The sequence below is a fragment of the Chiloscyllium plagiosum genome, unplaced genomic scaffold (assembly GCF_037043375.1).
Source record: "Chiloscyllium plagiosum isolate Xiang-an unplaced genomic scaffold, Cpla_swu_hap1 HiC_scaffold_42, whole genome shotgun sequence".
Lineage (NCBI taxonomy): Eukaryota > Metazoa > Chordata > Chondrichthyes > Orectolobiformes > Hemiscylliidae > Chiloscyllium > Chiloscyllium plagiosum.
The window spans coordinates 17,478,620-17,484,892 of NW_028270180.1; positions in this window are offsets into that span (position 1 = coordinate 17,478,620).

A 6,273-nucleotide genomic window follows, 5' to 3' on the forward strand; every position below is an offset into this window, starting at 1 on the left:
TACAGGAATAGTGCCAGAAGACTGGAGGATAGCAAATGTGGTTCCCTTGTTCAAGAAGGGGAGTAGGGAATGCCCTGCCAGTAGCAGTGGTGGACTCTCCCTCTTTATGGGCATTTAAACGGGCATTGGATAGGCATATGGAGGATAGTGAGCTAGTGTAGGTTAGGTGGGCTTGGATCGGCGCAACATCGAGGGCCAAAGGGCCTGTACTGTGCTGTATTTTTCTATGATCTATTAATGTTTCAGGTCCAGTGGTCTTTCTTCAGAATTTAGCTATCTCTGTCTGAATACACACAATGACTTGGCCTCCACAGCCCTCTGTGACAATGAGTTTCACGGATTCACCACCCTCCGGCTGAAGAAATTGCTCCACATCTCGGCTCCTAGTCTCTCCTCCTTGTGGAAACAACTTCTCCACGTCCGGTCTAACCAGGCCCATCAGGATTCGGCAAATTTCAATCAGATGCTCCGTCGTCTTTCCAAACTCGATCGAGTACAGACCCAGAGTCCTCAACCACTTCTTGTATGACAAGCCCTTCATCCGTGGGATCGTTATTGTAAAGCTCCTCTGGACTTCCTCTCTAAGGCATCCTTCCTCAGATACAGTGGCCAAAACTGCTTGCAATATTCCAAATGCAGTTTGACCAGAGCCTTATACAGCCTCAGCAGTGTATCTCTGCTCTTGAAATGATTGCTAACAATGTATTTGTTGACCCGGTATACCCAGTAACATTAAGAAGGGCCAGTGTGGGTGGAGCTCAATCACCTAAGTTAGCAGGGAGAGGAATTACCCAATTTCTGTAGTCCTTAACTGAATTATCACCTTTTTTTGTTAGACTCTCCCCTGAACAATGGGGAATGGAGCGCACATTTTTGTCAGGCACAAGTTCAAATAGGTATGTTCACCCAATTTCTTCTCGGGTTAGTGGGACTGACCTATGAAGAGAGATTGGGTAAACTGGGGCTGCACTCTTTAGAGTTTTGAAGAGTGAGCTGTGATCTCATTGAAACCTTAAGCATTTGATTCAGGGGGTTGCAAGTAACATTGGGGAGTCTAAATCCAGAGGCACTATTTTAAATATAAGTGGGATGCCACTTAGGTCTGAGATTAGGAGAAGTTCTTTTACTCAGAGGCTTATGAACCACTGGAATTCTTGACTCTACAGAGAGCTGTGGAGGGCCAGTCTTTGAATATGTTTAAGGTAGAATCCATAAATTCCCTACAGTGTGGAAACAGGCCCTTCGGCCCAACAAGTCCACACTGACCCTCCAAAACGTGACCCACCCAGACCCATTCCCCTACATTTCCTCCTGACCTAAACATCTCTGAACACTTTGGGCAATTTCCCATGGCCAATTCACCTGACCTGCACAATTTGGGACTATGGGAAGAAACCCACGCAGACACAGGGAAGAATGTGCAAACTCCACACAGCCAGTTGCCCGAGGCTGGAATCGAACCCGGGTCCCTGGCGCTGTGAGGCTGCAGTGCCAACCACTGAGCCAACTTCTGATTAAAAGTGGCCTACAGAGTTATACAGATGGGGTGAGTGTCGATTCCTTCACTGTAGATCACCTTCATCCCCACCCCCATTCACCCATTGTATTCTTTGCTACCTTCCCCCACCCTCCTCCCTGACCTATCACCTCCATCCCCACCCCCATTCACCTACTCCATGCTACTTTCTCCCCACCCCCACCCTCCTCTCATTTATCACTCTGCCTCTATTCCTGATGAAGGGCTTTTGCCCGAAACGTCGATTTTCCTGCTCCTCGGATGCTGCCTGAACTGCTGTGCTTTTCCAGCACCACTCTAATCCAGAATCTGGTTTCCAGCATCTGCAGTCATTGTTTTTACCTACGGATGGGGTGAGTAAAAGGCATTGAAGCAAAGAAGAACAAAGAACAATACAGCGCAGGAACAGGCCGTTTGGCCCTCCAAGTGCACCAACACATTTTGCCCGTCCATACTAAAACTGTCTTCACTTACAGGATCCATATCCTTCTATTCCCTCCCTATTCATGTATTTGTCCAAGTGTTTCTGGAAGTGTTTGAACAGACATGATGGCATGGAATGGTGGGGCAGGCTTGATAGGCTGAATGGCCTACTTCTCCTCCTACATACCCAAGCATGTGGGACGAGCTAAAAGGACCAGCAGACTCTTTCCAATCTGCTGGAGTGCAGCAGTGGTGGCCAGAGCCATTCCCAATCTGGAGACAGGAATCAATTCATTCAGATTGCTTCCACTGGTCAGTTAAAAGGATCAGTAGGTTACACTGGGTTTGGACAGACCTTCAGTCAGCCACCCACTTTTCCAACAGCCTGTCTCCCAAAACAATAACGGATACATGAACTACAATGGTGGGGTGGGGTGGGGCAGGGTGGTGGTGTGGGAGTGGGGGTGGAGTGGGGTTTCCATGTGTCACACTTGCCCTCATCCCTGTCACTATCCCCGGCTTCTGCTCCTCAGTTGCTGCCTGATCTGCTGTGCTTTTCCAGCACCACAATTTCTGGCTCTAGAAAGAGCCAGGCACGTATGCTCCCGTAATAATAATCCAGATCGTCACGGGCACGTGTTCAGCGTCAATTATGCCTACCCTGGTGGGATTATCACTGGACTGTTCATCCAGGGATCTGGCTAATTCTCTGGGGAGCCAGGTTCGAATCCTGCCCTGGCAGATGGTGGAATTTGAATTCAGTTTTCTAAAACAAAAAGCCCTGGAACTAAGAGTTGAACGATTACCATGAAACCATTGTCAGGAAAAACCCACCTGCATCACTACAACTTAAAAACCAGAAGAACTGCAGATGCTGGAAATCAGAAACAGAAAAAGAAATTACGTGAAAAAGCTCAGCAGGTCTGGCAGCATCCATGGAGAGAAATCAGAGTTAACGTTTCAGGTCGAGTGACCCTTCCATAGAACCGGTTGGGTACACTAATGTTGGGAAGATGTTTCCATTGGTAGGAGACACTAGGACCTGAGGGCACAGCCTTAGAGTAAAGGGAAGACCCTTTTAGAATGGAGATAAGGAGAAACTTCTTCAGCCAGAGAGTGAGGAATCTATGGAATTCATTGCCTCAGAAGGCTGAGGGGGCCAGGTCATTGAGTATATTTAAGATCGATAGATAGGCTCCTGAATATCAAGGGAATTAAAGGTTATAGGAAGAAAGCAGGAGAATGGGGTTAAGAAACTTATCAACCATGATTGAATGGCAGAGCAGACTTGATGGGCTGAATGGCCTAATTTCTGCTCCCATATCTTATGGTCTTACGGTCCTTTAGGGAAGGAGACTGATGTCCTTACTTGGTCTGGCCTACATGTGACTCCAGACCCACAGCAATGTGGTTGACTCTTAACTGTCCTCTGGGCAATTAGGGATGGACAATAAATACAGGCCTAAGCAGCAGGGCCCTCATCCTGTGACTGAATAAAACAAAGGTTCCAATGTAGATTTTAAAGATCAGATCCTGCTTAGAAATACCGCACCTCGAAAGCTGTTTGACAATAACAACCTGTAGGTTCTTGTTTCTTTCACAGATACCGAGACTTAGTCCTTTCACACATTATGAGAATGAGAACCATACTTTTGTTTGAAATGAATCGAGTTTATGGCAGCAATTGATATTTACCTTACCCAGTGGAATGATAAAAACCACACGAGAGGAACACAATAACACACATGTGTGAATTCCCATATAATAGCTGCCAGCTGCAGCAGATTTCTCGAGTTCATGTGAAAATCCTGTCCAGATTGGAGGCAACGTTCACCCCTACATAAAACATAGGATGCGACCTTTGACACTGAGCTTCAGCCATTTTGTTTTCTCATTGGAAAGCCTGGGCTGTTCAGTTCCGAGGGAAAAACTTTTAAGTCTGCCCAAGATTCAACTGGGTTCTGGAAATGGATGGCGATGAAAGTTTCTAAAACTGATTACAATAAATATAAAACTGCCAAAATATAAATGTTAGCCATCGAGTCATCGAAATACTCTGTTTCCAACTCCAGTTCATCCTTTGCTGACTGATCTATTAACTCAATATACTCCTACATTGTGTCCCGATTGACGAATTTTCTCACTTCCTGCTTCACTTTTGCATTCCCAATTTCAGACTCTCCATGTAACTGTAATCTGACAACTGTCTGTATTTTTGAAATTCTGGCTTTTTTCTGCTTTTCTGATGCCGTTCCCCTTTCAATTGGTAAATATACCTTCTGCTGAGAAAGTCACGTTTTCTACTTGAATCCCTGTGCCTCTCTTGTGCTCCTTAGAAACTGAGTCTATGTCGAAACCTTTTGACTCCTGTCCGAATCGCCTCCTTCTTTCACTCAGGATTTGTTTTGTATGATTATACCCCACATGAATCGCTTTGGGACATTTTGCTGCAATAAATAGCTGTTACTGCATCTCAAAAGTATTCTGCGTGTTTTACTTGGCTTAAATGGTCCCCATGCAGGCTGGAAAAACAGGGGCAATTGCCTGTCCATATATTCTGACAGACCTCTGAAGCTCCAAGTAAACAGAGTGAGTGAGTAGGTCGTTCCAAACAGCACTCCCTGAACGATTGACCTTTGAACCTTACGACCAGGAGATCCTTTACACTGAAAGAAGGAAATCAGCCCCACTTTCAGATTATCTGGGAAGGATAGTCCACTCTCAGAAAGAATTTGAAATGAAAGCAAAATATTGTGGATGCTGGAAATGTTGAAACCAAATGGCCTGGCAGTATCTGTGGAGAAAGAGAGAAAAACAGAGTTAATGCTTCCAGCCTGGCATGACTTCATCAGCATGGATAATTTAAATAAATAACATAATTTTAAAATACACTTGTGGAATGTTCAGTCATCTTTTTGTAAGTTGCTCCTAAAATCCGCAACGCTGGACTTTTTAGTTCTCTATTTTTCTAAGAACTGTAACTGAAGAAACTGTATCTAAGGACCTTGTAACATAAGATGGTATCGTAATCAGCAACTTGTAGACTTTTCACTGTATTCATTTGAGTACATGTGACAATAAAGCTAATTCTATTCTATTCTATTGGAGGTCGGTTTGTGTTAAAGAGATGCCAATAGCGTGGGTTCAATTCCCACACTGGCTGAGGTTACCAGGAAGGATTTTACTTCTCAACCTCTCCCACTGCCTGAGGCACAGTGACCCTCAGGTTGAAGCACCACCCAGTCATCTCTCTCGGAGGAGAGAGAGCTGCCCTATGGTCTCCAGTCTCACTTCTACCTATTTCTGGCTTCCAGCTCCTTAATCTTGCAGAATATCTGAGTTCCTCTACTTCGGGCCCCTTGAGCATCCCTGATTTTAACCACTCCGCCATTCACTGCCCCAAGCTCTGAACTACCCTGTCTTTCTCACACTGCTCCATTCAAGGCACGCCTTAATGACCTCTTTATTCGAGCCTAATGGCCGAGGTGTTCAATCTTGCAGCCTGTATGCGGGTCTGGCTGTTGAATGGTGACTGACACTCTACCCACCAGATCAAACACCAATCAGCTTGACCAGGGAGATTCTCAGCGAATAGCAGGCCTGGATGTTGAATTCCCACCTCAACAGAAGCCAACACTAGCCAATCAGAGGCCGGCACCTTCTGAGGTCTTGAGCTTGTCGCTGGAGACCTGGTCTGCAGGGGATCCAACAGCGAGGAGGTCAATCATCTTTTGGTTTTCTTTTCTTTTAATTCATTCACAGGATGAAAATGTTACTGTCTAAACCAGTATTTATTGTCATTCCCTAATTACCACATTGCTGTGAGTCAGGAGTCCCAACCAGTTAAGGATAGCAGTCTCTTCCTCTAATAGACATCAGTAAACCCATTGAGTTCTTCCTCTCAACCGATGGTGGTTTCACGGCCATCATTAGACTCTTATTTCCAGATCATGACTGAATTCAAATTCCACCATCTACCATGGTAGGATTCAAACCAGAAGGTGACCTGAATCAATTGTCTAGCATTAATACCTCCAGGCCATTGCCTACCCTTCCCAGGGTTGGGGGTCATGGGGTTCACGAGGGTCAAAAGCATCCACCCCTTGCCCCTAACTGGCTCCAGATCGGGGCGAATGGAGAGGCACACCGCTTCTGCCCAGCAGACAGGTTCCCTGTATTTTCCAGTCAGGAAATTAGGCCACTTTCCTCATCCAATGACAGGCAAGGGACAGGGTAGGTGGCAAGTTAAGGCTCCTAAGTGACCATTAGGCCCTTAAATGCTGAGGAGTCAGTCACAATAATTTGCAACCAGGGGATTTTTAAATTTCAGCATT